Source organism: Chlorocebus sabaeus, chromosome 1 (assembly GCF_047675955.1).
Source record: "Chlorocebus sabaeus isolate Y175 chromosome 1, mChlSab1.0.hap1, whole genome shotgun sequence".
Lineage (NCBI taxonomy): Eukaryota > Metazoa > Chordata > Mammalia > Primates > Cercopithecidae > Chlorocebus > Chlorocebus sabaeus.
The window spans coordinates 57189103-57201367 of record NC_132904.1 but is presented as its reverse complement, the minus strand read 5'-3'; positions in this window follow the sequence as shown (position 1 = coordinate 57201367).

The window sequence follows — 12265 nt, the reverse complement described above, 5'->3', positions numbered from 1 at the left end:
GTACATTTTTCACATCAAATAATGAGTTTATGTTTCTCTGTTTTTTTTTTTTTTTTTGAGAGGGAGTCTTGCTCTGTCGCCCAGGCTGGAGTGCAGTGGCAAGATCTCCACTCACTGCAAACTCCGCCTTCCAGGTTCACACCATTCTCCTTCCTCAGCCTCCCGAGTAGCTGGAACTACAGGCACCCACTACCATGCCCCGCTAATCTTTTTGTGTTTTTAGTAGAGATGGGGTTTCACCATGTTAGCCAGGATGGTCTTGATCTCCCAACCTTGTGATTGGCCTGCCTCGGCCTCCCAAAGTGCCAGGATTACAGGTGTGAGCCACCACACCCGGCCAAGTCTATGTTTTTAAAAAAGTTTTTTTTTCAAATATTTTATTGAATATAATTCAATAGAGCATATATACTAATTATAATTTAAATCAGAAATTAACAATTTGTATTTCTTTTTGAAAAGCCCCAAATTACTTGTTTAATATTTGATATAGACATTTATATAGCAACAAGGTTATTGTGAAATAAAATGTCTTAAGATGAAGAGTCATGTTGAGGTTAACCATACTTGATAAGCATTTATTATTTTTTTTTAATTTTTTTTATTATACTTTAAGTTCTAGGGTACATGTTCACAACATGCAGGTTTGTTACATATGTATACTTGTGCCATGTTAGTGTGCTGCACCCATCAACTCGTCAGCACCCATCAACTCATCATTTACATCAGGTATAACTCCCAATGCCATCCCTCCCCCCTCTCCCCTCGCCATAATAGGCCCTGGTGTGTGATGTTCCCCTTCCTGAGTCCAAGTGATCTCATTGTTCAATTCCCACCTATGAGTGAGAACGTGCGGTGTTTGGTTTTCTGTTCTTGCGATAGTTTGCTAAGAATGATGGTTTCCAGCTATATCCATGTCCCTACAAAGGACACAAACTCATCCTTTTTTGTGGCTGCATAGTATTCCATGGTGTATATGTGCCACATTTTCTTCATCCAGTCTGTCACTGATGGACATTTGGGTTGATTCCAAGTGTTTGCTATTGTGAATAGTGCCATAATAAACATACGTGTGCATGTGTCTTTATAGCAGCATGATTTATAATCCTTTGGGCATATACCCAGTAATGGGATGACTGGGTCATATGGTATTTCTAGTTTTAGATCCTTGAGGAATTGCCATACTGTTTTCCACAATGGTTGAACGAGTTTACAATCCCACCAACAGTGTAAAACTGTTCCTATTTCTCCACATCCTCTCCAGCACCTGTTGTTTCCTGACTTTTTAATGATTGTCATTCTAACTGGTGTGAGATGGTATCTCATTGTGGTTTTGATTTGCATTTCTCTGACGGCCAGTGATGATGAGCATTTTTTCATGTGTCTGTTGGCTGTATGCATGTCTTCTTTTGAGAAGTGTCTGTTCATATCCTTTGCCCACTTTTTGATGGGGTTATTTGTTTTTTTCTGGTAAATTTATTTGAGTTCTTTGTAGGTTCTGGTCTTTACATTTTGGCATGTTTTTGCAATGACTGGTACCGGTTGTTCCTTTCCATATTTAGTGCTTCCTTCAGGATCTCTTGTAGGGCAGGCCTGGTGGTGACAAAATCTCTAAGCATTTGCTTGTCTGTAAAGGATTTTATTTCTCCTTCACTGATGAAACTTAGTTTGGCTGGATATGAAATTCTGGGTTGAAAATTCTTTTCTTTAAGAATGTTGAATATTGGCCCCCACTCTCTTCTGGCTTGTAGAGTTTCTGCTGAGAGATCTGCTGTTAGTCTTATGGGCTTCCCTTTGTGTGTAACCCGACCTTTCTCTCTGACTGCTCTCTTAACATTTTTTCCTTCATTTCAACTTCGGTGAATCTGACAATTATGTGTCTTGGAGTTGCTCTTCTCGAGGAGTATCTTTGTGGCGTTCTTTGTATTTCCAGACTTTGAATGTTGGCCTGCCTTACTAGGTTGGGGAAGTTCTCCTGGATGATATCCTGCACAGTGTTTTCCAACTTGGTTCCATTTTCCCCCTCACTTTCAGGCACACCAATCAGACGTAGATTTGGTCTTTTCACATAATCCCATATTTCTTGGAGGCTTTGTTCATTTCTTTTTCCTTTTTTTTCTCTAGACTTCTCGTCTCGCTTCATTTCATTCATTTGATCTTCAATCATTGATACTCTTTCTTCCAGTTGATCGAGTCAGTTACTGAAGCTTGTGCATTTGTCACGTATTTCTCGTGTCATGGTTTTTGTCTCTGTCAGTTCGTTTATGGCCTTCTCTGCATTGATTATTCTAGTTATCCATTCTTCCATTCTTTTTTCAAGATTTTTAGTTTCTTTGCTCTGGGTACATAGTTCCTCCTTTTGCTCTGAGAAGTTTGATTGACTGAAGCCTTCTCCTCTCAACTCGTCAAAGTCATTCTCCATCCAACTTTGATCCATAGCTGGTGATGAGCTGCGTTCCTTTGGAGGGGGAGATGCACTCTGATTTTTTGAATTTCCAGCTTTTCTGCCCTGCTTTTTCCCCATCTTTGTGGTTTTTATCCGCCTTTGGTCTTTGATGCTGGTGATGTACTGATGGGGTTTTGGTGTAGGTGTCCTTTCTGTTTGTTAGTTTTCCTTCTGACAGTCAGGATCCTCAGCTGTAAGTCTGTTGGAGATTGCTTGAGGTCCACTTCAGACCCTGTTTGCCTGGGTATCAGCAGCAGAGGCTGCAGAATATAGATTATTGCTAAACAGCGAGTGCTGCTGTCTGATTCTTGCTCTGGAAGCTTCATCTCAGGGGTGTACCCTGCTGTGTGAGGTGTGAGGTGTCAGTCTGCACCTAGTGGGGGATGTCTCCCAGTTAGGCTACTCAGGGGTCAGGGACCCACTTGAGCAGGCAGTCTGTCTATTCTCAGATCTCAGCCTCTGTGCTGGGAGATCCATGGCTCTCTTCAAAGCTGTCAGACAGCTGTCAGACTCCACCAAGAGGTAGAGTTTACAGAGACAGGCAGGCCTCCTTGAGCTACGGTGGGCTCCACCCAGCTGGAGCTTCCCAGAGGCTTTGTTCACCTACATAAGCCTCAGCAATGGCGGGCGCCCTCCCCCAGCCTTGCTGTGGCCTTGCAGTTAGATCTCAGACTGCTGTGCTAGCAATGAGGGTGGTTCCCTGGGTCTGGGACTCTCCCGGCCAGGTGTGGGATATAATCTCCTGGTGTGCTGTTTGCTAAGACCCTTGGTAAAGCACAATATTAGGGTGGGAGTTACCCAATTTTCCAGGTGGTGTGTGTCTCAGTTTCCCTTGGCTAGGAAAAGGGATTCCCTTCCCCCTTGCACTTCCCAGGTGAGGTGATGCCTCGCCCTGCTTCAGCTCTCACTGGTCGGGCTGCATTAGCTGACCAGCACCGATTGTCCGGCACTCCCCAGTGTGATGAACCCAGTACCTCAGTTGAAAATGCAGAAATCACCCGTCTTCTGTGTCGCTCCCACTGGGAGCTGGAGGCTGGAGCTGTTCCTATTCGGCCATCTTGCTCCCCTCAAGAAGTTTTTTTAGCACAAACACCAGAAAAGATCCTCCAAATAATGTCTTTTTCTTACTATGTCATATTGTTTCCAAAAATGCACCTAAAGTGGCTTTAAACCCAAAGGTTAAAAAATTTAAGATAGTTGAGAATAACAAAAGGGACTGGTATTTAAAAATATGTATACATATAGAGTTGTGTAATGAAGACTTGAGTAATAGCTAACATTTATTATATGTTTACTAAATGACAAGCAGAGGGCTAGGAATTTTGGTTCACTTTCCATAAAATAATATTCATTTCATTAGTATTTTATGGATGCATAAACTGAATTTGAAAGAGATTCTGTAACTTGTACAAGGTTACAACCAAATGGTGGAGTTAGAATATGAACTCTAGGAAGTACGACTGCCCATTCTTTTAGTAACTATACAATAAATAAACATAAATCATTCAATACTCCTGGCAATGAGTGGATAACATTTTATCGTTTATGTCTTCTTACAGCTAATATGTAAGGGAAACACTTGGTTAATTACATGTTTCACAACATGTATCAGTGAAATAAGCCAATTTTTTTTAAAAAGGAAAAGTCAATTTGTTTTTAACCCTTATCAGAAAGGAATTTCTAATTACGGTTATGAATTAGGTCACATAAATGTGTTAAATACTTTAAAAATATTAATAGTTGAATATATTATATTATTGTTTTACTTTTCAAGTAGTTTGAATTATCAATATAATCACTATGCAAAAAGTATGATTGCTATTCAGTATATAAAACACATTTATTTGAACAAATCAAATATCTTTCACTGTAACAATGTTTTCTAATTGGAGTTGTGTAGAATAAAATAATGTTATTTTCAACATAATATATAGTTGAATAAACTATAACCTAAAAATTGAAGAGGATCACCCAACTGGTGGCCAGGTTGACACGCATCTCCAAATTTTCTAACTTTATATCCCAAGTTTTGTCTAATATGTTATTGCCTTGAAGCTAACAGCATTCAGACCTATAAACAAAGTAAGTCTTTCTACACATATTGCTAATATCTTTACATTTTGAAATACTTAATTAAAATCTTTATAACTTTAAATACCAGTAAGTGCTGAAAGCATCTTGAAAGTACTGAGTTTATTAGCATATGGCATAGTGCAAAGTTTGAATAGTATTGAAAGACTGTAAGGGTTTCTGTCTCATGGGTAGATAAACAATGAATCCTGATAACTGGATTATTCCTGTTTATTCACATGAAAGTGATGGTGGAAACAGAGAAATTTTGTCAAAGTTGTTCACTAGCTTATTGCTTGATTATATCTGTCCTGTTTCTGCACTATGGCTTGTGAGTACAGATATAACTTTAGAGAATAAAGTGTTCTCAAATGGCAAATGAATATCAATACATCAGATTCATTAACAAAAGCTAAAGTCTTACCTCTTGAAATGAGAACTCATTTATCTTTGAGTAACAAATAAAAGCCATGGTGGCTATACAGCTATATTTTATTTTTGTTTTCCCTTGAGGAAAAGACTCTAGAGATTCAAATGTGAATTCAAAAGCCTCATGGAACATGATCATTTTCTATAGCGGATATTGAGCAGTTCAATTCACACACATAAACAACTTATCTTTCAAGATTCTGTCGGTTCTCAAGTGGTCAATTTATTCTGTTGTCTCTAAGTGTTCATTTACAGTTCTATAACCTTTAATAATTATTAGAGGGTATCATATAACAAATTGCTTTTTAAATAAATGCTGGTTACAAGTTTACTATGATATTTATGATTAAGAAATATTCAATACTAAACTTCAGATGTAAAATACTAGCCTTAGCTTTACCTATTCAGTATGTGTTTATTGAAAAGAATTTTGTATTGATATCTATCTATAAGATGTACCATTAAGTAACTTAGGGGAATATGAGGTAGAACTTGATGTAAAGTTGAATGTTAAATAATAAAACATTTTAACACATATACACTAATTATCAGAGCAAAACTAAGAAAATAAATGCCTCGAAAATTTTATAAAGATGTACAAATTAAAAAGATGTAGGCTGGGCACAGTGGCTTATGCCTGTAATCCCAGTACTTTGAGAGGCCAAAGCAGGCAGATCACCCGTGGTCAGGAGTTTGAGACCAGATTTGCCAACGTGGTGAAGCCCTATCTCTACTAAAAATACAAAAATTAGCTCGGCACGGTGGCAGGCGCCTGTAATCCCAGCTACTTGGGAGGCTGAGGCAGGAGAATAGCTTGAATCCAGGAGGTGGAGGCTGCAGCGAGCCGAGGTTGTGCCACTGCATTCCAGCCTGGGCAACAAGAGTGAAACTCCGTCTCAAAAAATAGATGTTTGGATGATTCCCAGATAAGAAATAATCTCTCACCATTGATATCTCAAAGAGTTGTCTCTTGAGTGGTTCCTTATGATATAGGGAGACAGTGGTAGAATACAGGTATTTTCAACCCAAATACTCAATTTTTCCCTAATTCCCTTTCTAATCCTAATTTTAGAATCTCCTATCTTAACCCCTGAAGCCCTTCTTTTGAGAAAGCAGGTTTACCCTACCAAGATAATTAGAACCAGCATTCATTCAGAGGTCGCTTTATGCCAACAACTATGCTTAACAGTTTACACTCATTTAATCCTTACAACAATTTTATGAGGTATTTTTATTGCCCTTACTTTTTCAGATGAGAGAACTGAGACTGAGGAGTTCAAGCATTTTGTGCTGGGTGATTCCAATCCACATTGTCAGTTTCCTGCTTCCAGTGCTAACCACTAAAACGCTCCACTTGAATACTCCACGTCTTATCTGAAGCCTGAGACCTTTAGGAAACCATTAGAAGCCTGCTTAGTCCTCATGCAAGCACATCCTAGATGTGGTAGCCGTAAATTCTCCTAAGGGCAACCCCAACCAATAATGGCTGGAATTCGATGCAAACACACTCTGCCTTGATCTTTCAGATGAACCGTTCTGGAAGGCAATCTCTGGGCCTCTCATTTGTTCCTGTAGAATTAAGACACCGTTGTTACAGAAGTGACCTTGATCATACAACCAAGAAGCAGAACGTCAAGGGGAGAAAGGGAATCTCTTGTTTGTAGGAATGTATGAAAATAATCTAAAATGGTAAAAAGCTGGTTTAATATAAAGATGTATTATATTTTTCTGGCTATCTATTGTACAGCATGGTGACTATATTTAATAAAATATACTTAAAAATTAAGAGAATAGATCTCAAATATTTTGATCACAAAAATTTTATAAGTTTGTGAAGTGATGGATATGGTAATTTGCTTGATTTAATCATTTCATAATGTATGCATATGTCAGAATATTACATTGTACACCATAAATAGACACAATTTTTATGTGTTAATTATAGCTCAATAAAGCTAAGAAAAAACACTGTATTTCTCTTAATTCCTTTCACATTCATATAAATCAGCAAATAAAAATTGTAATATTGCCTTGTGGGGTATTTATGTACAGAGATGTAAGATATATGACAACTATAACATAAAGGTGGCACGAAGAAAATAAGCATATAAGGTCTCAAAGTCTGTATATTTTATGTGAGTTAATTAACTCTAGGTAAACTCCAAAAATTTAGAAGCATATGTTATAATTCTGAAAGCAATCATTTAAAAAGTAATGCAAAGAGGTATGCCAAAAATGCCAATGGAAAAGTGCAAATGGACTTTTTTAAAAGTTCAAATAATCCAAAAATGCAGGAAAGGGGAAGAGAGAGCAGTAACAACTATAGTGATAAAAAATGAGGAAGAGTATCTACAAAATCTTTCAACTAACATCATTCTTAGTGGTAAAATATTAAATGACTTCCATCCACATTTGGGTAAAAGGCAAGAAGGTCCAACCTCACTCCTTCTATTCAACATTATATTAGAAATACCAGGTATTGAAATAAGGCAATAAAAAGTAACAAAAAATATAAAGATTAAACAGGAAGAATTTAAACTCTCCTTTGTTTCCAATTCAAGCAGGAAATTCTCAGATATCTATAAAACAAATTACTACTAATTTAATAAGATCTCTATATACAAAGATAATATACAAAAGCAATATTATTTTATTTCCAGCTTTATTGAGGCATGATTGATCATCAAAAATTGTATCTAAGATGTACAACATGAGTTTTTAAAAAATTTAATTGACATGCAATAACAATAGAATCAAGCTAACATACCCATCACCTCATAGTGTGTGTGTATGTGTGGTGAGAACACTTAATATCTCTTGTCTTATCAAATTTCAAGTATACATCATTATTACCTATAGTTACTATGCCGTACATTATTTGCCAAGAACTTACTCATCTTATAACCAAAAGTTTGTACTCTTTGACCCAAATCCTCTCTTTTCTCAAACACCTTCAATCCCTGGCAACCATCTTTCCACTCTCTTTATGAGTTTGACCACTTAAATTTCGTAAGTGAGATCATGCAATATTTCCATTTATGTGTCTGGCTTATTTAACTTAGAATAATGTTCTTGAGTTCCATTCACGTTTTCAAAAATGGCAGAATTTCTCCTTTTTATGGCTGAATAATATTCCACAGTATGTGTATGTGAGTACATATATCATATATAATAACATATGTTATATATATTATATAAAACATACTATGGACTCTTATAGAGTATATATGTGTACATATATACTACATATATACACACATACACATATATCATATACATATATGTATATGTACATATATACGTATATGTTATACACACACATCTCATTTTCTTTATCCACTCATCCATCAATTAACACCTAGTTATTGCCATATGTTACTTACAGTCAATAATACTGCAATGAACATGGGAGTGGAGAAATCGTTTGAGAAACTGATTGCAATTCTTTTGGCTATATACTTACAAGTAGGATTGCTAGATTCTATGGTAGTTCTACTTTTAGATTTTTGAGGAATTTTTACGCTGTTTTCCATATTGGCCACACCAATTTACAACCCCACTAACAATGTATAAAGTTTGCTTATCCCCCACATCCTTGCCAATACCTGCTGATTTTTTTCATAATAGTTATCCTAATAGGTGTGAGGTGATAACTAATTGTGGTTTTAATTTAATTTACATTTCCCTGAAGATTAGTGATGTTGAACATTTTTTAATACACCCATTACCCATTTGTATGAGAAATGACTGTTTTATTTTATCTCATTTCTTTCTGTCTTTTTTTTTTTTTAGATGCCCAGGATGGAGTGCTGTGGTGTGATCTTAGCTCACTGCAACCTCCGTCTCCCAAGTTCAAGCAATTCTCCTGCCTTAGCCTCCCAAGTAGGTGGGATTACAGGCTTGTGCCACCACACCCAACTAATTTTTGTATTTTTAGTAGAGACAGAGTTTCACCATGTTGGCCAGGCTGGTTTCAAACTCCTGATCTCAAGTGCTCTGCCCACCTCAGCCTCCCAAGGTGCTGGGACTACAGGAATGAGCCACTGTGCCCAGCTTTTTCTCCCATTTCATTAGTTGTCTCCTTATTCTGTTGATTTTTCCCTTTGCCATGCTGAAACTTTTTGGTTTTATGTAATTTCATTTGTCTAATTTTGCTTTTGTTGTTTGTGCTTTGGGAGCCATATCCAAAAACTCATTGACCAGACCAATGTCATGGAGCTTTTATCCTATGTTTTAATCTAGTAGTTTTAGAGTTTTAGGTCTTATGTTTAAGTCTTTAATCCATTTGAGGTAATTTTTGTATACAGTGTGAGATGAGGGTCTCTCCCCAGATTTGGGAAGTTTTCAACCATAATTTCTTACAGTAAACTTTTTGCCCCATTCTCTCTCTCTTTTCCTTTTGTAACTCCCCTAATGCAAAGTTAGCTCTCTTGATAGTGTTCCACATAGCCCATAAACTTTCTTCATTTTTTTATTACTTTCCTTTTTTCTCCTCTGATAATTTCAAATGACCTGTCTGATTTTACTGATTTTTTCTTCTTCTTGATTGAGTCTGCTGTTGAAGAACTCTATTGCATTTTTTAATTCAGTCATTGTATTTTTAGCTCAAAAGTTGTTTCTTTTAGTGTTTTCCTATCTCTTGAATTCTTATTTTTTTATTTTTGTCCTTATTTTGTTAAATTATTTACCTGCATTCTTTTCTAGTCCCTGAATTTCATTAGAACAATTATTTCAAATTCTTTTTCAGTCAACTTGTGGATCTCCAATTTTTAGTACAATTACTGGAAGTGTATTGTGTTCTTTTGGTGGCCTCATGTTTTCCTGATTCTCTGTGATTCTTGTAACTTTGTGTAGGTGTCTATGCATTTGAAGAAGCAGTCTTCCCCTTCAAAATTCATGAGCTGACTTTTAAAAGTAAAGACCTTCACCCGCAGGAGGCTAGAAATACTGGAATGCATGAGGTACCAAATGAAGGGGCATATGGTGACTGTGGGTCTCAGTGTGTATGGTGTCTGATTGACTCAGATAGCTGGGGTTGGCAACCTCGGTAACTGTGTGGTCCTTGGTGATGAGAACTGAAGAAGGGCCTCACTGTGAGGTGTTCCTTCAAGTTGGTGAAGTTTCACTCTCTACCAAACATGAAAAAGACAAAAGTGATAGAAAAAGGCCCAAAGTAGGAGTGTGAGATTGCAGAATACAAAACAGACAGTGGTTCAAGATGGGAAAGGGTAAGTACTGTTGATAGTTCATTATTTTGCTTTTGTTGTTGTTTTGTTTTGTTTTGTTTTTCACTATCTTCAGTCACTAGATATACTCTATTATTTTTAAATTTTGAGTGTGTATAAAAAAGTATAAGCAGTCTTTATTCTCGTGTATTTATTAAGACTCTGTCTTATCGCAAGTTCTGCAAAAGCAGAACCTTACCAATTCAAATGCGTGTGATTTAGTAAAAGAGTGATCTCAGGAGAAAACAAAGAATGAGAGAGAAACAGGACAAGGCATGGGAATATGCCAGAGAAAGGTGTGGAGTCAGTTGAAAGTAGCTTCAGTCTGATTCCCCAGGAAGTATTGGAGCATGAATGGCACTTTGGAGTGGTTCTAGCTTGCAGCAATAGGACATTTCTGCCATTGTTTTAAAGCCATCATATCATTCCGTTGTTGGCTATGGGGCACCCTGGGTATGAGGGTATGCACTCCCAGCTATTTTCAGTCACTTATCTTCCTTTTTGCTAAGAGCAATTCTCAAAAAAGAGGTTTATATATGTTAGAAGCTGGCTCTCGAAGAAGCTGGGGGATGTATTCACTGCTCTGGTAAGGGAGATCCAGGAAAGGCACTAAAATGTCTGCTTAGTTTCAACAAGTCTTATTTATTATGTACAGCTATCTACACTGTTACACTGACTCTGTTAGCATTGATGTTCTGGTACCCAATGCAAGTTATGCAAAGTAAATGCCTCCCCTTATAGAATTCCTTCTTAATGACAACAATTTCTGTCTCGATTTTTATACATTATGCAAGCTAGGAGTTTCTTGGATGATGTGGCATTTGTTCTGAACCTTGAAGAATGAGCAAGATTTTGGATGGGTGAAATCAAGAATAGAGATTTTTCAGACAGAAGGAACAGAAAACAGAATGAGGAAAATGCAGAATTTAATTTGAATATAGTGCATTGGTTTGCCTGAAGTATTGAGATGATGAGAACAGATATTGGAGACAAGACTTGATAATACATTAGGTAGAAGATTGTTATAAATGGCAAAGACAATGAGGGACAATCTGATGACAGGGGAAATTCGAAGCCACCTGTGGATATTACAGATAGCAGTGCAGTGACTGGAGGTTTGGGTAATAGTGGATATTCCTTTTCATCAAGGTCTTCTACAGCAAAGTTGCCCCATGAGAAAAAAAAATCACAGTGATCATACTGTGTGTTTGTTTTCTTCTTACCTTCCTTCTTTTGTTTCCCCAGGCAATAGCTTCTAATGATGACCCATTCCCTTTCCCTGTGAATAAGGTTGAAGAGACCGGAGAGACTTCACAAATTTTCAGAATCATAAAATAAATGGTATTGTGCAGGAAGTAAAATATGCCCAAATGCATCCTCTACATTCTAAAGTATATTTTTAACAAGTTGAATTTCAATCATTTCTACTATTATTCAGAATAACAGGAGCAAACTTCATTGAAAAGCCCTTATGGTGTGTGAGGATTTAAGAAAACATATTTGTGAGCATCACATAGAGTGATATAGAGGTCAAGACTTCTGGTATCTAAATCAGTAGTTGCAAGATAGTGGTCTCAGTGGTCCCAGCATTCAGGACATAGGCATGGGCAAAGACTTCATGTCTAAAACACCAAAAGCAACGGCAGCAAAAGCCAAAATTGACAAATGGGATCTCATCAAACTAAAGAGCTTCTGCACAGCAAAAGAAACTACCATCAGAGTGAGCAGGCAACCTACAGAATGGGAGAAAATTTTTGCAATCTACTCATCTGACAAAGGGCTAATATCCAGAACCTACAAAGAACTCAAACAAATTTACAAGAAAAAAACAAACAACCCCATCCAAAAGTGGGCAAAGGATATGAACAGACATTTCTCAAAAGAAGACATGCATACAGCCAACAGACACATGAAAAAATGCTCATCATCACTGGCCATCAGAGAAATGCAAATCAAAACCACAATGAGATACCATCTCACACCAGTTAGAATGGCGATCATTAAAAAGTCAGGAAACAACAGGTGCTGGAGAGGATGTGGAGAAATAGGAACACTTTTACACTGTTGGTGGGATTGTAAACTAGTTCAACCATTATGG